The following is a 20981-nucleotide window of genomic DNA, read 5'->3' on the forward strand; positions in this document are numbered from 1 at the left end:
TTTATATGCCCCTCTCAACGTGAGTAGGAATTACATGACTAAAACTCTACAGACAGCTTTGAAAATGAAACAGAGAGGGATTCTTTGCCATTCACTTTTATTTTCCAACCAATATATGTAAAAATTTAACAGATGGATATTCTGGTCATTTTTCTGTATTGCATACTTTTGACGCTTCTCCTTTGTGAATTCAAGTCAACATGAAAATGAAGAGCAGCAAAGATATGACCAAGAGTTTCATTTAAAAAAAAAAGCAATTAAAGAATTTTTTTTTTAAAGTACACAATTTACTAATCAGTTCACTAATTCCAGACAGGCTACCTGTTGCCCTGTGCTGCTGCCTCATATACATGGCGAGTCATAGCAAAAATCCTAGGCTGTAAAATTGAGCTAATGATGTTCCCTGAATCTACATTAGGAAAAATATGTTTAAATTTAGGTGAGGGTGAGCCAGATCACATTACCTATCATTGACAAACTCAAACTTTTTCCTAGCCTAGACAAAGGCTTATATTCAGGTCTGTTTTTTTATGGCTTCATAATAATGCAGTTCTGCACAGGAAAAACGGAGCTGCCATTCTACTGCTCCACAAAAAATAAAAGAATTGCTAGACAGGTAAAACAAACAAAAAAATAAATTAGGAAAAAGAGGCAGGCTGAAGCAAAGGTCTAAACGGAGTAAATAATGCGGGGAAATAAGACCAAGAAATAAGAGAAAGTGAAGAAGCAAAATAAGATATTGACAACCAAGAAGGACCATACAAGCAGTGAGATCCTGATACTGGCTTTCCATATAATTATTCTTAGGATGTTAAGGACTAGTCAACTATCTGAAACAAGTGCTTGTCGGACAGTCGAGTCGACTAGTCGATTCTTTCTCCCTCCTTACTGCCTCTATCAGACAGATGCAGCAAGGGAGGGGAAAGAGGGGTACTTCAAAGTGGCAGCGCCACACAGCTGGTCCCCGGATCAGCTGTGCGGCGCTGCCCCTTTGAAACACTGAGGCAGCGTTTCTAAGTGGCAACACCATGTGATGCTCGGGGTCAGCTGAGGACTCCAGATGATCCTGGGCTCCATGCGGCATTCCCGGGATCTGGAGAAATGCTGTGCAGAACCCATAATCAGCTGGGGAGTCCCCAGCTGACCCCAAGCTCCACGTGGCATTTCAAAGCAGCAACGCAGCATGGCTCCTGGGGTCAGTGGGCGACTCTGAGTTCCCCACTGACCTCAGGCTCCGTGAGGGCACTTCCTCTTTGAAATGCTCAGGAGCCCATGTTGGGAACTCTTGTACATTTCAAAGCTGGCACGCCCATGTGCAGCCTGGAGTCAGTGGGACTTCCTGCTGGCCCCGGGCTGCACATGGAGTTCCGCATTCCTCCTTTGAAATGTACAAGAACCCCAGCGGGGGCTCCTGTATATCTCAAAGGAGGAATGCGGAAGTGCCTATAGACTACTTGAGTAGTCGATGGAAATTCCATTGACTACTCGACTAATAAATTAACTGCTATTTAACATCCTTAAATTATTCCCTACTGAAAATTACTAAATTAAATTTTAGAGTTTGCCCTGAAAGAGTGGGGATATAAGGAATAGTTACATTAAACACAAAGGTGCATATACTCAAGCCACTGATATGCAGAGTATTTAATTCTAATTTTTTTCTGAGCCTGAGAAACACATGGACAGTAATTTATTGCATTTTACTTTTGTTTACTTTAAAGAGTGCACATATCTTACAAGGTAACCTGACTATTTAGTTTCCTGGTAAGTTCCATGTACAGCTGATACAGGATATTTTATGGCAATATGCATTTTATATGGTTAATATCAGATCACATCTTTTCTTCTGAATGAGTATGTGTGTTTCCATGATTACTGCTTTGGGACCCTAGCATGACATAGGCTGCATTTTTGTCCTGATATAATTTAGAGCAAATTTATATATTTGTCCCAGAATAAAAAGTCAAGTCAGATTTCTGTTCAAATAAATACACCCTCAAACAGTGTTCCCTCTAAACTGCATGGCAGCACAGCTTCACAGGTGATTTATCAGCCCCACTGAGTCAGAGGCTCAGGGTTCCCTACAGGGAGCTTGCTGAGTGGGTGGGGCTGATTAATCACCTGTGAAGCTGTGCTGCTGGGGCAGTTTACAGGGAACACTGCCTCACAAACACCAACCTCCTCTCCTCTCCCTCCTTGCTCCTGTTTTAGATTTTTGTCTGAAGCATGTTTTAGAGGCCATCTCATACTTGCAGCACCTTATCAACATGACCATCTAGGTCTTTCTCTCCCTCTTGTATTCCTTGTAGGCACAAGCTGGAAAGAGTTTTCTGACATATCTGAAAGCTTTCCTCCTTTTGAAGAAAAGAATCCGATCAAGTTTCCTCTTGATGTTGTATCTGTTTGAAGCGAAGGGTGTTAGTAGTACTACATAAAATCAAATGTATAACTTGCTGTTCAAGTTTAAGTTTTGGCTGTTTCCATTGGAGGGAAATGGGGGAAGGAGCTTCAACCAAATTTGTAATGACATTCAGCTAAGAATGGGGCTAGGGAAAATGCCCCTTGCAAATGGCATTTAAAGGATAATAGGGTTTTACTGACTTGTTCTAGTAGATATAGAGGAGAAAGACTCTGGTTCTAAATCTAGGTCCTTTCCTTACTTAAAAAAAATAAAAGGAGAAGGTACAAACCAGGTTCAAGTATAGTTGTTGTTCTTGACGGTTACTGCTGGATGCCCTTAACACGGTCGGATATCCCTGTTAAGTTGGTCGGATATCCCTGACGCATCATTAAAATGAAAGGCAGAATCAGCAGTGTACACATCACAAAGATCCTGAAGTGTTTTGAGTTGAACAGAAGAAACCTACAGCCTTAACATCCATGTTCCCCCTTAATTTGTTTAATTACCAGAAGCAGACTATCTTCAAAGATGCTGTCTTATATATTCAAAGAGAATGACATAAAATACTTCGGCTGTATTCTATAGAAATTTTTAAATTATTGTATTTATTTTATTATTTGGTAAAAAGTATGTTGAGCAACTAGAACTACTTGTGAGTTTACTGAGAGTTAAGAAAGGTCAATAACTTGCAATAATTGTAGAAATGCTTAGATTAGGGATGTTAAATATTGGTTAATTGAATAGTCAAGTAACCTCATGAATTTTTATCAATGGACTATTCTATAGTCCCCAGGGGCAGGGCTGGCAGCCAGTGTGCTCCAACCTCATTCCTGAGGAGCTCCTGCCACTCTGCGTTGCTGCCTTTGTTTCAGAGGCAGCAGTGCAGGGTGCCAGGTGGGAGCTGGTCCGCAAGGGGAGCCAGTTTAAAACCAGCTCCCCTTGCAGACCAGCTGCCTGTTGCCCTGTGCTGCTTCAGCACAAGATGGCAGTAACGCAAGATGGCAGCAGCCCGTCTGGGGTGGGTCTGAGCTCCTGGATCTGGCGTAAGCTGGAACTGAACTGGGCTGTCTGCCCGCCTGGCTCCTAATACATTTTAAATGCAGAGCCACAGCAGAGGTAGATCCCGGACCCAGTGTGAGCCAGGACTGAGCCAGGCTGCCTGCCTGCCCTGTTCCTAATACACTTTAAATGAAAAGCCACAGCAGGGGTAGGTCCCAGACCCTTCGAAAGCCAGGACTGACAGGACTGCTGGCCAGCCTGCTAAAAAAATTTACTGGTGGGGAGAGAGGGGGAAATGCATATACAGTCTCTTCCCGACTTATGAACCAGTTACAGACAAAGCAATTGGTCGTAACTTGGTCTGTTCATAAGTCGGACCCCACAGAGTTACACATGATCGTGCTGTTCGGATCACATTTGTAACTCAGGGTCCGCCATTTACAACAGTTTAGGTCGTAACTGCGAACGGTCGAACTCGGAGGCCGGCTGTAGTCTACAGCAATGGTACCCAACCTGTGATCTGCAGACCCCTGATGGTCCACGACAGTACTGCAGGGGGTCCATGGAAAGTTTAAAAATAAGGATCAGGCCCACAACTTACTTTTGTCTTTCTTTCCTTTTCTTCCTCCACCTAAGGAGGAGGGGCCTGCGAAATTTTAATAGATTGAAAAGAGGTCCATATGCTCAAAAAGGTTGGGAACCACTGGTCTATAGCATTAACCTATAAGCTTTTGCTTAACAGTTAATCGACTGCACTATTACATCTCTAGTTTACATCATCAAAACCCTTTATAAACAGTAATATTCGACCCTCCTTGACAATTTTAAGTATCACCAGGGCTTGACAAATCCATTTATCTACTCGCCCGTGGTGAGTAGATTTCAGCCGGTCACCCCGTTCACAAGCCATGAGCGCATGCACAGTGCGGGTCTGGCACATGCGTGGTGCGGGGCTGGCGAGTGGATTTCGCTGCGGTTTGTCAAGCCCTGAGTATTACTATCCTTGTTTTACAGATAGGGAAACTGAGACAGAATGAAATCACATAGCATGTCAGTGTTAAAGCTGTAGTTAGAAATCAAAAAGTCACTGATTTCCAGTTCACAGACCACACCATTCCCTGATTTATAAAACAAGTGACTTCTCCGGTATAATATGATGAGTCAAGTGTTAGCAAAATGCAGTTTCTTGAGTAACATTATGATCCTCTTTGAAATTTAAAAAGTAAGAAACTAATTCACAAATAGAAAACTAACACATCTAAAATAGCTGGGTTAGTGGGTGCTGCCATTTTACTTGTCAAGGCTTATAGTGTCAATTGCCTCAGATTCTAAATGAAACAAGGGTTTAAACCAGGGGTGGGCAAAAGGGCCTTCATGGGCTGGATCTGGCCCGCTAAGTAGGTGGATCTGGCCTGTGGGGACTCTGCTTCTCCCCCACCCCGAGGCCAATTAGGACCTGGGGGGTGGGGAACCCAGAAGTATCTCAGCCCTGCCCCTTCTGCTCCATGCCTCACCCCTTCCTGTGCAGCCTGGGACCACTTCAGAATTTGGGGAAATAATCGAGGATGCATGTGAACAGCTTTACCCCTCATTTTCAGGAAAAAAATGAACCTGAATCTTAACATCAAAACGTCTAGGTCATGTACTGAAGGTTTGATTTTTACCTCACTGTCCTGCCTAGTTTATTGCATATAGTGAATCAGATGTCTTACAAGGAGGAAATTAAAGTATCTTTGCTTTATTACCATTGGCTGAGCTTGGTAGCTGACAAGCTTCCAACATAATCACAGGAATCAATTTTGGTATAGCGCTTAATTCCCTGCAAATAATGCTGAAACTTCAGTCTCTATACTCTTAGCATGTTATAAGGATCCTTTCAAAGTGTGTAGAAATAAGGAAGGAAGAATATGAGAGTTTGTGTTTGTCCTGCAGAAGAGATGGTAGTTACTACCACACAGGCAATATAGAAGGAGGGTAACCATGTGTGCTGGAATACTATAAATAGATTCAGTTTCCAAAGGAAAACCTGGCCTCCTGGTTGTATTTATAAAACTAAGGATTTTCTAAATATTTCAAGATGAGGTGTGGACTAGCATTGTCCTAAAGTTACTATGCAGCTGCAACACAAAAGCTACCCAGGAATTTATTGCCGGTGTTACTTTTTTTTCTGTCTTGGTGAAAACAGAAAAAACATCAGGCTCACACAGTACACAGGTATGAGGCAGCACCAAGGAAAGTGGAATGCTCCTTAGACTGTGGTACCATGTATCCTTTTTAGGCCTCTTCTCCCCACAGAGGTCCCAAGAAGAGAACAGCCTATGGGAACAGAGTGTGAATCAAATACACCATTAAGAAACTGACATATGGACAGAAGAGAGAGAAAAAATGGGTATGGATGAGACTAAGGAGAAAACTGAAGGAGAGCAGAAAATACAAAAAGAGAGTGGAGCAGAAGACAAACTGAGAAAACAGAGAAATCAATACAGGCAGCTGAAAGTACAAAAAAGCAGTAAGAAGAAGAGCAAAAGTATAGTAACAGAAGAAAAGAAATAATAAGATAGAAAAAAACTAAGAACACGGGAGAGAAGCTAGTAGAAAAAATAAAAGCCAGAGATAGTGAAGTCCCAAGCAGACTGCAAAGAGCTACAAAAGGATCTCATAACACTGGGTGACTGAGAAAAAAAATGGCTCATGAAATTTAATGTTGATAAATGCAAAGTAAGAAACATAGGAAAACATTACCCCAACTATACATATAAAATGATGAGGTCCTAATTAGCTGTCAAGAAAGAGATGTTGGAGTCATTGGGGCTAGTTCTCTGAAAACATTCACTCAGTCTGCAGCAGCAGTCAAAAAAGCTAATTGAATGTTGAGAATTAAGAAAGGGACAGATAAGATGAAAAAATATCTTATTGCCTCTATATAAATCCATGGTATGCTCTCATTTTGAATACTTCATATACATGTGGTTGCCCTATCTCAAAAAAGATATACTGGAATTGGAAAAGGTTCAGAGAAGGACAACAAAAATAATCAGGTCTATAGAACAGCTGGCATATAAGGAGCATTACTAAGACTGGGACTTTTTTAGCTTTGAAAAGAGATGACTAAAAGGGGGATATGATAGAGGACTATAAAATCTAGACTGGGGTGGAGAAAGCGAATATGGAAGTATTAACACAAGAACTAGAGGTCACCAAATTAAATTAATAGGCAACAAAGTTTAAAAGAAAACAAAGTATTTTTCCACACAACGATAGTCAACCTATGGAACTCTTTCCCAGAGGATGTTATGAAGGCAAAGGCTATAAAGGGGTTCAGAAAAGAACTAGATAAGTTCATGGAGGATAGGTCCATCAATGGCTATGAGCTTGGATGCGTAAAGATAGTGTCCCTAGCCTCTGTTTCCTAGAAGCTAGGAATGGGTGACAGGGGGTGGATCACTTGAATACCTGTTCTGTTCATTCCCTCTAGAGCAGTGGTCCCCAACCTTTTCAGGTTGTCGGGCGCCAGAGGGCGTGGCCGTTCACCCGCCGGGCACCAGGGGGTGAGGACACTTGCCCGCCCAGGGGCGGCCCCCCCCAGCCGCATGCCCGGGGCCGGCGCCCCCCCCATAAGCGCCGCGCGCCCGGCGCTCCCCCCGTAAGCGCCGCGCGCCCGGCGCTCCCCCCGTAAGAGCCGCGCGCCCGGCGCTCCCCCCATAAGAGCCGCGCGCCCGGCGCTCCCCCCATAAGAGCCGCACGCCCGGGGCTGGCGCTCCCCCCGTAAGCGCCGCGCGCCCGGGGGTGGGGCCAAGGTCGGGGCCGGCGCCGGCAAGGGTACGCGCAGTGCCCCCGGGGGCGGGGCCAAGGCCGGGACCGGCGCCAGGGCCAGGGCACGCACGGCGTCCCCAGGGGCGGGGCCAAGGCCGGTGCCGGAGCCGGCAAGGGCACATGCAGTGCCGCCGGGGGCGGGGCCAAGGCCGGGGCAGCCGGGTTGGGGACCACGGCTCTGCGGGCGCATGTAAAGAGCCCGGCGGGCGCCATGGCGCCCGCGGGCACCGGGTTGGGGACCACGGCTCTAGAGCATCTGACATTGGCCATTGTCAGAACACAGGGTCTTGAGATAGATGGACCTTTGGTCTCACCAAAATGGCCATTTTTATGTTCTTATATCTGTTATACTTCAATCCTGCTTTTAGATATCAAGTTGTATATTGTGGCAGTGAAAACAGAGAGAGAGAGAGAGAGAGAGAAATAATCCACAAGTCAAACGTGAGAAGAAATTTTCAAAAATAAGAGGGGAAAATATTTCAAGTTTCTTACAACCTTGCAGCCTAACTCTTGAATGATATCAAGTTATATTATACTATGGTAATAATCCTGGGTTAATTACACCACCTCTAAAGCTAGTTTCAGATCATATTTCTCTCACTGTTATGTTTCAGGAACATGTGATGACAGGAATGCACTGCTGCTGCACACATGCTGTATTTCACCCGTTAATTTTTCTGTGTGTTAATTTATACAGTCCAGTATTTATTTTAGCTAGCAAAGCTTTAAAGTAAATCCTACCTTTCCCCTACTCCTTCTAAGGGAAAAAAGGCCCTCCTGTATGTGTTTCCACTCCAGACTTTTTTATTGAATTCATGGTTTCTTCTGTACAGAAGACAATAGATAAGGGAGTGTTAATCTGGGTAGCCCAGGTTACTCGAAAACACAGATTGGCACTAAAGGGAATACATTTTACATGTTATAGTCTTCTCTTGATACAAGCTATTAGCTCCTAATTATCATGGAGTTGTGAAGCATGTAAATCAAGAGGGAAAGGATGTGGTATTATGCCTTTAGATACAAGCTGGACAAAGAAAAAAACTGAATTCTATGCAGACTTTTAAACAGCCAAGTACTTATTAAACCTCTCATATATAATAAAAATCAAAAACTTGGAATACTGGAGTAGTAACAGTTCAGTTCATTCATGATTGCTTGCACAAAAGAAATAATAGTGAAGGATGTGCCAAAAATGTCGACCTCAACTTTCTTGTTTTCCACTGGTGTCACATATCTTCAGTACACTGATACTTAAGTAACAAATTGATATGCAGGAGCCAGCTGTACTATAAATTAGATACAACTTTAACCAACTGCAATGGGATGTTAAAAAGGATAAAAATAAATATCTAATAAATCTTTAGTAGTAGTAAAACCCATTACATATTATCACTGTTTTTCAAAGACTTATTATGCATAAACTTCTTTGCCTTTTTCCCCCATTCCCCCTTAAAGAAATTAATTGGCACTCAGAGTTTGTTCCTTTAAAAAAATAACATTCCAAAATTAAAAGGAAGCATGTAGTTACACTAAGTGGGCAATTTCTGTATATTTCAGCAATTACCATTCACTGACACATTTATTTTTAAATTCCAAGCTCCTATACAGAAGAAAAGTATTCCCCTTTCACACACACAAACCTGAACAAAACACCAGAGGCACATTTGCAAATGAGCCAACAAATGTTTGATGGACAGTTTAAAACTACATATCAAGGGAACTAAATCTTGACAGCTGCTAAAACTCCATGGAGCATTTGTTGAACTACTAGGCACTAAATTCAATTTAAAAATCCTTGGTTATAAGTATATAACATATATATTATATATATATATCATGTATAAACGAAAGGGTTTTTAAACTTTTACGAGGATAGGAAAGCCTCTAAGTTTGGAAAAAAGTTTAAACACCTTTAAGCATGAATACTCCTCGTATTACTTGAGGCTCTTCACAGAGTTTAACACAGAGATGTGTAACACTGAAAATACTTTATTTCCACATAATGTTCTGGAGGAAGGGAGCACGGTGTAGCCTAGATTAAAGAGTCTCAAATAATTTATCACCATATCTTCGTGGGTCAGTAATCCTTGAATATTTTACAAGGTTTCAGATAAAACCTAATTCCTTTTTAGCATCTCATGTCATTCCTATGTTGGGAAATAAAGATGGGCTATTGAACAATAGCAAAGCCAAGCACTTTCTATCAGGTCAATTAATCTCTCATTACACAGCAGAGGGAGCTATGGAAGAAACTTCTTTAATACTGATTGAAGTTGTGGCTTTGCCTCACTTATGCAACCCTAAGATATTCTCAATAAAGCACAGAGTGGAGCTTTATCCTTCCATTGACTCTGCTATCGCACAGATGAGAGAAAATGATGAAGCTGTACCAAGTAAAGGAGGAAATAAAAAGAAAGCTACATGCTGATCCCAAATTTATGCCGCACACTAATCCCAGCACTTTTATATAGAGGCAGTGTATAGATTCAGAATGCTTCCTATGTACACCAAACACCTGGGGTGAACCAGGAAATGGCCAGAGGCTCAATTGTAAGAACTGCTTCCCTGCTACAGCGGAGATGTTGGAAGTTAAAGCAGACTCTTGAAGCTTTAACATACATACTTAGAAGGAAAATGGACCACAGAAATAAACACTACTATTAATCAAAATGCCAGCGATTGCTGGGTCTAACCTCACATAAATATGGACATTGCCCGAGGACAGCACAAAAGATAGGGCCCATGAGCAGGGACAACTGCAGGTCGCTTACCATGGGCCTGATCCAAAACCCATTTAAAACAATGGAAAAATTCCTATTGATTTCAATAAACTTTGGATCTGGTGCCAGGGTTGCACATTTACTATGCTCCCACACTTACAACAGCCATGAAATGATGAACTGCAAGTGGAGAGTTGTGATTGCTCTACAGGTTGAACCTCTGAAAACCGAGACTCTCTGGTCCTGGAACATCCATGGCCCAGCAGGACCATGTGAAGCAAAAAGTCCTGGCGCAGAGCTGGCGGTTAAGAGCACAGCAGGTTGGCAGGGCAGTGGGCTGCCAGCAACAAGCTGCCAGCGGGGCGGGAGCCCAGCTTCCCACAGCAGTGCTGCCTGGTGCACCACAGCAGTGCTGCCAGGCGCACCACAGCAGTGCTGCCAGGCTCGACCCTGCTGAGTTGCCTGGGTGCCAGGGGGAGCTTGGCGCAAAGCAGCGGGGCTCCCTGGCGGGACTGGGAGCTCGGCATGCCCCAGCTGTGCTGCCCGGTGGGATTGGAGCCTAGTGTACCATAGTGGGACTTCCTGGTGGGACTGGGAGCCTGACATGCTGCGAGTGGGCTGGAGTTGGGCTGCCCAGTGTAGCAGGCAAGGGGATGTGGGGACCAGCAGAGGCAGAGAGCTGGCCGGCAGCCAGTCCAGGGTTGGAAGGGGCTGGTAGCAGGGCAGGGGAGGGGGATAACCAGCAATGACCTCCCATGGTCCAGCAAAATCCCTCATCTGGGACCGGTTAGGTCCCAAAGGTGCTGGACCAAGGAGGTCCCACCTGCATTATTTTTGTTGCCCCGGTGCCATTTATGTGGGGGGAAAGGGAGGACCTACATATCACAGGAATGCTTACCAAGTGTATTCTCCACTACCATGGCATGTTGTCCTTCTGAATCGTGTTCCAATTCTCCTTTGTAACAACACTCACATTACTCACCCATAAACCCAGAGATGATTCCACTGTCATGTTTATGGGCTGTGGAGGAAATTACAGGCACAACTTATGCTTGCATATCTGAATGTATTTTTCTGAGTACTTCCCCCTTGGTGTATGTGCTTTACATTCAAGAAGAGGATAAAGGGAGGGCCATTTACCAAGAGTATAATAATGGGGCATAAACAAAACCTACATCTTCTCATCACAACCTTTTTAAGTTCTTAATTAAAAAAAAATTATGCAAAAGAAAATACATTTGTTTTAATTTAACATAATAACGCAAACTGTGAAAGCAAGACCACCAGCCCATGGAAACGCGGCAATACACTATATTCAGTTTATTTCTTCTTCTTTTTTTAAATTACAAGAAAAAGCATTACCTAGAATGGAATAAGGATGTTACCTAGCGATTAATTTACTAGTTGAGTAGTCGATGGAATTTCCATCAACTACTCAACTAGTCGATAAGCACTGCTGCATGGCTCCCTGGAAATGTACAAGAGTCTCTTCTGGGGCTCTTGTACATTTCAAAGGAGAAATGCGGAACTCCGCTTGCAGCTGGGGCCAGCAGGATGTCCCACTGACTCTGGGCTGCACATGGGCATGCCAGCTCTGAAATGCACAAAAGTCTCCAGTGGAGGCTTTTGTGCATTTCAAAGCGGAAGCACCCTCATGGAGCCTGGGGCCAGTGGGGGACTCAGAGTCCCCCGCTGACCTAGGGCTCCATGCTGCACTGCTGATTTGAAATGCCATGTGGAACCTGGCTGACCTATCCGATAGAGGCAATGGGGGGGGGGCGGGGATCACCTAGTCAACTGACTATCTGTTAAGCATTTGCTTATCGGATAGTCGACTAGTCCTTAACATCCTAGTCCTTAGTGCTTAACTAGTCCTTAACATCCTTAACATGGAAGGGTTTTCTCTTAGCTTGTCTGAAGCCTGCTATGGGATCATTAACTCTTCCTGAAGTTGTACAGACGGAGCCTAGATATAACGCCTCATCTGAAAAAAACTGCACTCCTAACAGAAAACAAGGAAGTGTCACACTGGGGATGAGAACAAGCCCTAGTGTGAATTTTTCAACATACAAATCTTCCAAAGTAAAGAGTGAGAACAGAAACTTGCCAACACCATGAAGTGTGAGTGGATTATTACACAGGAATGCTATTGCCATAGCCACAGAGAAACAGCGACATTGAAATATATAATTAAAAGCCACTCTTGCGCTGTAAAATAAAATCCTCAATGCTTCCTGGTAAAAGATTACTTACTTCATCAACTATTGAGCAAACCAAGTGTATAGGAACAGCAAAGGATCATGTTTCTTCCAAAGTAAATGCTTTTCACATTTCTGTACATTTGTGTGAAGCCCAGGAAACTATTTGTACTTAAGAAATCTAAAAAAATCCTTTAAATAATCAAAACCTAAATTAGGTGATTTTAGAAGAAATTTCATATCCCACATTTCTTAGCATAAACATTCTCACCCAAAGAAATTATACAGATACTGAGGAATACTTTCTCAGGAGTTCTCATTAAAAACTGATCACTTTCAAACTGAAATCAATACTTTTTTAGTTAACTGAGGTAAATGTCATTAGTCATTCTAATAATCCTATAAACTCTGAAGGAATGACAAACCCTGCTACACACACTTAAAATGCTCTTTTCTCCAGGTATTCGGAGATTAATCACGTATTCATTCTAAAACCATCTTCGGTTCTGTGAAAGAGTAACGGAAACTCCACTTGCATGCACTCAATCACTTTCTTGATGGAACTACCATCTTCCTCTCCCTCCCACCACACCTATAAAGCAGAGCAGAAGATTGCCCTCTAAGTCCTATGGATTCAAAGTCCTTCTCTTTTCAAGGATAGTTCCCAACATTGTGCTGAATGCTGGATCCAGTAAGAAACAGAGACACGTTCTGTTTAAAAATGAAACAAAGGTAAGTCATCAGGGAGACATTTATGGGTCTTTGCTTCAACTGCCTATGGAGCAAACATCTGCAAGCAGAAGCACCTATATTTTTACAGTACTGATCCCCTACTCATTTCAGCAGTACTTAAACTCCACAGATTTCACTCATTGAAAGAAAAAACAATAGGAGGAAAAGTATTTCCAAAGGCTGATGCTATTATTGAACCGCCAAAAGAAAAAAACTTCTGCTAACGCCCCTCATATATATTCCCCTGTGCTCCTAATCTGAACACAAAAGGTTGGGATTAAAAATGCTGAGATTAAAATTGCCTACATTTTTCAGCTTCTGGGCAACTGATGACAATAGTTTAAATCCCTGGTGATTGCTTCTTGAAGGCACAGCCTACACACAGTCCTCCAAAGTTCTTTGAAATGTTAAATACTAAGCTGCAAAAGGTCATAAAGAAAACATTCTTTATAAAAAGAACAGATACAATGTACAGCTTTTGAAAATTCATTCCTCAGTTGATTTGCTTTCAATAACCAGCATGTTCTCAATTTTTTATTGTCTATGGTTCTAACTTCTTTTTAAATGAAAGAAGCTGAATGGAATAGCTGAATTGGAGCTGGAAACAGCTGCCAAAATATGCAAGTTTTACTTCTTTGTGCTCACCAGTCTCCAATAAGCAAGATATCCTGTTTCTTGGTTAGAAAGACTAATTCCTTATCTAATCAGCTGTCTTATTCTGATTATCCAAATCCCACCCATTATATATAAAAAGCTTCTATTGTGTTCTGGATTCCAGAACCAGGCTGTCTGCACCAATACAGGCCTATATATTATTGGTCTCCATTGCACTGCAAATCCAGATGATGAGTTATCTTTCCACTAGCAACTTCCTGATAAATAAACATAAGAAATATAGAATTATTACATTAGTTTATCAGTACCCTTCTTCCCATAAAATTACCAACCTCTTTTGCATAGTTCTTTTTGATTAATATGAATAATGATATACCTAAAAATTATGAGGACAGCCAAGCAATCACCAATAAGGGCCTGGAGAAATCACCACTGTGACATGTCAACTTTCCCCCCAAGAAGACAGCATCAGCTGAAATGGCTAGAGTCACTGCTAGAGTCCTTAGGAAAAAATACATGAGGCCAAGCTGGATGTGATGAGCTAGGCAACACAATCTAAAACCCTGCAAAGGTGGGTTCATCATCAAAAACAAGTCCTTAAAATTAAATCATATTGTTTAGATTTTTAACACAGTTCCCATTACAGTAAGAGTATCTGAGCATATCCTGAGTTAAGAACAAAAATCAGAGTTGACTTGTGACCACATTTTTTCCTGCATTTCCATGACCCCCAAAGCATTCGGACTGGAGGGCGGTTCCTCCCCCACCCCTTCCCATTTCATACCTTTCCCCTCTTTCTTGTTTCCTTCATTTATTTTTCTTCCTTTCTTTTTTGACATTTTAAGCAAAAAGTTGAAAACATTTTATACTCAATTCTGATACATGAAGATTTGTCTGTAACTTTGAAAACAACAAGTAGTCCTGTGGCACCTTAGGCTGTGTCTAGACTGTATCCCTCTGTCGACAGAGGGATGCAAATCAAGCCTATCGAAACTGCTAATGAAGCAGGGATTTAAATATCCCGCACTTCATGAGCATAAACATGGCCGCCACTTTTTTTCAAAACGGAGCTTTTTTTTCCCCTCATTTTTTGAGGAATACAGGAGCTGTCGAAAAAGGGTTTATTTTCGACAGATCAGCATCTAGACTGCTGTTTTTTTCACGAAAAAGTTCTGTTTAAAAAAAAGCAGTGGCCATGTGTATATTAATGAAGTGTGGGATATTTAAATCCCTGCTTCATTAGCAATTTCAATGTGCTTGATTTGCATCCCTCTGTTAACAGAGGGATGCAGTCTAGATGTAGCCTCTGAAACTAACAAATATATATATGAAGGTTTGTGGTCACTCTTACCTCTTCCCATAATGATTTTCAAAGCAATGGCTTTATTACCCAAAAAACCCTATCTCACGTTATCAGGAACTCTAGGTTGACTGCTGCATAATTCATGACGAATGTGACTACTGGAGGAGATCATTGTCAAACAGACACACACACATTCTTAGGGGTATAGTTGGCCATGTCCACGAAGGGCTTTGATGAGTAACCAAGATCTTTAACTTAATCTATTCTAGAGGGATCCAGTAAAACAAAGCACCAAAACGTGTTGGGCTAGTACAGCTAGAAACATGAATTTTGCTTTGTTTTATCCATCTTTTCAAAACACTGTCAACCCAGGAAAAGAAGTTACCTGTTCCATAACTAGTGTTCTTTGAAACGTGTTGCTCATATCCATACATCATTAGGGGTGTGCTGACCATATGCACGAGTGCCAGAAGTTTTCCCCTCCGCAGTATCTGTAGGGGAGCACGTCGGGCACTCTCTGGAATAGTGTCTGCATGGTGCAGTATTAGGGATTCTGCTGGCTCCCCCCACTGTCACTCCCTTCTTGCCAGAAACGTTGACTGTGAGAAAGGGGGGCAGGTTGTAGAATGGACATGAACAACACATCTCGAACACCACCAGTTATGGAACAGATAACTGTCTTTTCTTCTTTGAGTGCTTGCTCCTTCCCCCTCCAAGGTAACAATTATTTATACGGGGTTTATTAATAAACTAATCTGACTTTATTAAATGTAACAGATTTACATGGTCATAAGAAAGAGTAAGCAGAACAATGTAGGTTACTACAAATAAAACAAAAACACATAAGATAAGCTTAATAAACTAAGATACTGGCTAAATATCTATGGTGACCATATTTTCGGAACCAAAATTAGGAACACATTAGCCACACCTCCTGACCCCCACTAGCCACGGCCCTGGAGGTAACACTCTCGTGGTCAAGATTCACACATGACCAGAAATAAAAGATGTCATGTGACCCCCTCTAAGAACTTTTTCCACCATCCTCCTACCAATAGGGATTAGTTTGGCCCCCACCAAACCACCCTCATGCAACTATCCTGCAATTGCATTAACCCAATTTGTGTCACTAACTCGGGGGGGGGGGGGGGGGGGGGGGAAGGGAGGGAAATGCTGGGAGAAGCGTTCCCTCTAAGAGTTTCTTCCTATGAGCGGAATGAATTTTGTGAGTTCATGTGGCTTGTTTGGAAGTGCCACTGTGGCACCCAAGTTATTAATAAATATCTTATAAACCTTTACCTTTTCTCTCTGCTGCCCTGTCTCCTTCCCTTGCTCCATCAGCTCCCCTGGTGCCTACTGCCCTCTCCCCCTCCTCTTCCTCTGCTGTCCTGACTCTTGCCCTTCTCACTGCCCTCAGGGTACCAGCCTCCCTGTACCAGCCCTTCTCTCCCCGCCATGTCCACTCCTCCAGTAGTCCCACTCTGATCATGTGAGCTACTCCTCCTCATCCCCTCTCCTAACACCTCCCTCTGCACACCTGCCCTGCCTCTCCCCTCTGTTTCTGGTCCCTCCCCTCCACGTGTCTGCCCTTCTGCTTCACCCCCAGAATCTTCTGGCACCTTCCTCCTACCCCTTACTAGTGCCTCCCCCTTCCCTCACTGCCCCTGCCCCTCTTTCTCCCTGATGCTCACCCCCTCACCATCCTCTGCCCCAGTTCCCCTCAGGCCCCTCCCTCTGTGCCTTCACACATGACTTGTTCCATCCCCACCTTTCTTATGCACACTCCTCCTTTCAACCCTTCTCCCAGCACCTCACCGTGCCCCTTTCTTTCCCCCAATGCCCCTCCCCTCTCCTCTCCCAGCATCACCCTATCCCTTCCACCCTCCCACCCCCACTGACACCTTCCCTCCCTCCTCCTGCCCTTTTCCTCATTGTCTCCACTTGGCCCCCTGGCATTTGTCTCACCTCCATCCTGTCCCTTGGTGCCTTCCCCTTTCTTCTGCTGCCCTGCTCCCCTCCCCTCAGCACAAGCCCCTTCCTCTCCCACCCTCATTCCCCCTACCTAAGAACATAAGAACAGCCGTACTGGGTCAGACCAAAGATCCATCTAGCCCCTATGTAGCCTGGCTGCCGACAGTGGCCAACACCAGGTGCCCCAGAGGGGGTGGACTGAAGACAATGATCAAGCGATTTGTCTCCTGCCATCCTTCTCCAGCCTCTGACAAACAGAGGCCAGGGACACCATTTCTATCTCCTGGCTACTAGCCTTTTATGGTCCTAACCTCTATGAAATTATCTAGCTTCTCTTTAAACTGTTATAGTCCTAGCCTTCACAGCCTCCTCTGGCAGGGAGTTCCACAGGCTGACTACGTGCTGTGTGAAGAACTTTCTTTTATTAGTTTTAAACTTGCTACCCATTAACTTCATTTGGTGTCCTCTAGTTCTTCTATTATGGGAACTAATAAATAACTTTTTTTTTTTCACTCTCTCCACACCACTCATGATTTTATAGACCTCTATTATATCCCCCCCTTAGTCTCCTCTTTTCTAAACTGAAAAGTCCCATACCTAGTTTTCTCCCTGCCCCTCCCCTACCTTCTGCCTTCCAGTTTGCGGGGCTGGAGGCTGTGGTCGTGCCCCAGAAGTCCCCACAGCCTTGATGCCAGGTGCTACTAGGGCAGGACCGCTTGCTGGGCCTGGAACTGGGCCGCCTACGGTGCTAATTTTACTGCAGTCCCCACACCAGCTTTGGCTCCCATTAGCAGGGGCACTGGGGGGGAACCCACCACCGACCCAGAACTGACTTGTGGAGCGTGACAGTGTAAGCAGGTCTGTGCACGGCTGCTCCCCCAGCAGAGTGGGAAGGGGGGGGGGGAAGGAAAGGTCCGTGCACAGAGCACACCAGCAGAGCCCGAGCACTCCCCGCTCTGCAGCACTCCAGTGAGGCTCCAAGCGGTCACTTCCGGGACTCAGGCAGCTCCCAGGAGCGGCTCACCAGCTCTGACCAGTGCCCCTCCCCCTCTGGCAGTGGCAGCGGCAGCGGCCTGTGGATGGAGAAGGCCAGGCTGGACACTGCACATGAAAGAGGCAGTCCTGCAGCGGGAGGGAAGGGCCACACGGCCGGGGCTGCAGGGGATCTTGGCTCTCCGGACACTGCATGCCACCAGCAGCAGCTGTGGGTGCTCACGCAAAGCAGCAAGGGAGCCGCTTACATGCCGCGTGGAGGCAGGGCATTGCTGCTGTGCTGCGCTAGCGCTGGGTGTCTGTGAGGGTATCCCAGAGAGGTGGTAGTGGGGGGGGGGGGGGGGGAAGAATGGCACTGCCATTTGTAACTGGATCGCAACGGCTTTTCCAGGACATTTATCACCTTTTTTTGGGACACCAGGACAGAACCCTTAAATCCAGGAATGTCCTGGAAAAAAGGGATGTATGGTCACCGTATACGTATCTCACCCTCAGTTATTCTGAGAAGCTTCTTTCACAGACTGGACAGTTTCCCCAATCTGAGCTCAATCCTTCCCCTGTTCAGTCTTAGATGTTTCGTGCAGTCGACTTGGGTGGTAAGCAGAGGTGCCCTGTCATCTGGCAGCAGCCCCTTTTGTTTGGCTTTCCACCTGTATATAGATTTTGTTCAGTTTAAACTTTTTCTCATTTTCATTGAAAAACTACGTAAAACATGGTTCCACGTCTTGGTAGGACCAACCATAGCCTTTTCGCCCAAGCTTACAGGAAAAACACGTCCATTCACAATTAATTGGCAAGTAAACAATGGGCCATCAAGATTCTGGAGTACCCTTAATGGCCCTCACTTTAGTACTTTAACAACACAGGTTTATACTTCATATTTCTAACTTCCAATACAGGAATGATACATGCACACAAATAAGATAAACATATTGGGTAGATTACAAACTTTCCAAAGATACCTTAACATGAAGCCTTTTACATAAAGCATATCCCAGTTATGTCACATTCATAAGCAATATTTTTAGAACACTTATGGAATACCCCATGACACATAGGCCCTGAGATCTCTGAGGTGCTCACCCCAGCTGAGTTTCAAGGCATCCAACGCCACCTTGACAGAGGGAGCTGGACTGTCGAATGGGACTCCTCCCAGGACCTTCTTGTGATCAGGCCACCATTGCAATGAGGCAAGGACGACTGGGAGATTGGTGATGATCTTTTCCAGGAGGCCCTGGAACTGGGAATAGGTCGAAACTAGGCATTACTCAGGGATCAAATGTAGAGCCTGGCAGATGCATGCTGCCATTTGGCCCACTTGGTTCAGACACATCCTGGTTGTCATCATGGGAACTGTGGATACTGCCGCGATGAGGCTTGTCAGGGCCCAAAACCTATCTATCACCAGGAGTGCTCTCGTATGGGTCGAGTTGAGCACCACTTCAATTAATTCTATCCTCTGAACTGCAACTAATGTGGACTTGTTATCAATGACCATGTAGTGGCATGTGGCTTGCAGCACAGTGATGTCACATTAGACCTGTGCTTTTGAACTGCCTTTGACCAACCATTCATCAAGATATGGGTTAATCTGGATATCTTTGTGCCTGTGTTAAGTGTGACTAGTCCCATGCACTTGGCAAACCCTATTGGTGCCAGGCCCTGCCTTAGGGCAAGGGGAGCAAAGTGGTTGCTTTGGGCCCCACGCTACGCCAAGCCCAAGTACAAGGGGCTGCAGCTGGAGCTGGCAATGGAAAAGCTGGTCACCCGCGCTGCCATGGGGCTGCTGCTGATCTTGTTGGCCTTTACGCAGGAGAGCTCCATGGATACCCACCCAGACAGCCCCGCAGCCTGGCTCCCTGCCACTGCCCCGGGGGAGGGGGTCCCTCTGCCTCACCCTGCAGGCATGGGGGCTCCAGCCCAGTTGCATTGGCAAGGCTGGAGGAAATGGCTCATACCGTGTGTGTGTTCGCAGCTCTAGGCTGTGTTTGGTCTTCATGAGCTGGATTGGAGCCCCGAGCCAATCACCTTTATCCGTGTCTGCCACAGATTGTGTTTTATTTGCATCGAGGGGAGAGTCACACAGGTCAGCAAAGAATCTTGTTGTGGAATGTATCCAGCGAGCAACCTGTGCTGCCCGGGCAGGACTCTGTGACCCCTCAACTGTGTCTGACACAAACCAGAGCATCCACTGGCTGGGCCACACTGTCAGCATGTCACCTTGGGCACTGCAAACTCTTTGGCTGGGCCTGCTTGGTGGTGTAGCCAGGCCAAACAGGAGAACTGTAAACTGCTAGTGGTGGGCTGAACCCACCATGAAAATAAAGAAAGCATCTGTATCTCTGGATCCAAGGAGGGACTAATGGAGGCCAGAGAGGCCATGCAAAACTTTAGCTTCTTTTAAGTACAGGCAGTCCCCGGGTTACGTACAAGATAGGGACTGGAGGTTTGTTCTTAATTTGAATTTGTATTTAAGTCGGAACTGGCGTCCAGATTCAGCCGCTGTTGAAACTGACCAGCAGTGGCTGAATCGGACACACCTAGGGCAGAGCAGCTGGGGTGCTACTAGGTTGGTCCAGTAGCGCCGCCCCTCGGCGCTGTGGGACCAACCAAGCAGCCCCTCAGCTGCTCTACCCCAGGCGTCGGCGAGAAAAGCCTGATCTGCTGGTGGGGGGGGGCACTAGCTGCGCGCCCCGCCCCCCCCAGCGGACCAGGGAGATGCGGAGCAGCTTTTCTCGCCACGGAGGACGCGGGTGGCGGGACCACCGAGACGCGCCGCGGTCCCGCTGCCCACATCCTCCGTGGCGAGAAAAGCCGCTCCGCGTCTCCCTGGTCTGCTGGGGGGGGGGGGGCGCTAGCTCCGCATCTCCCTGGTCTGCTGGGGGGAAGCGCCCCCCACGCCGACAGAGGCGGCAACAGTGGGGGAGGCACCCCGCACTAGCGGGGACCCCTCCCCGGTTCGTAACTAGGGGCTTGACTTAAGTCAGACCCACGTAACCCAGGGACTGCCTGTATTTCTTGAGGTCCTGTAGGTCCAGGATGGGACGCAGACCCCTCGGGCCTTTTGAATAAAAAATACGGAGAATAAAAGCCTTTGTTCCAGTAGGAAGGCAGGACTTCTGCCACTGCCTGCAGCTACAAGAGCCCCTGAACGTCCTGTGTATGAGAAGACTCTCATGAGAAGTATCCCTGAGGAGGGACGGAGAGAAGAGATGGAAATAAATTGGAGGCAGTTG

The 20981-nt window shown here is 45.3% G+C and overlaps 1 protein-coding gene across 4 annotated transcripts in view; it reads right to left on the reverse strand.

Annotated features, from left to right (window-relative positions):
* Positions 1-20981, reverse strand: part of STOX2 (storkhead box 2) — a 223898-nt gene that overhangs the window by 118888 nt on the left and 84029 nt on the right. The window lies entirely within an intron of this gene.

The sequence above is a fragment of the Pelodiscus sinensis genome, chromosome 4, assembly GCF_052426305.1.
Source record: "Pelodiscus sinensis isolate ZL-2025 chromosome 4, ASM5242630v1, whole genome shotgun sequence".
NCBI classification, from domain to species: domain Eukaryota; kingdom Metazoa; phylum Chordata; order Testudines; family Trionychidae; genus Pelodiscus; species Pelodiscus sinensis.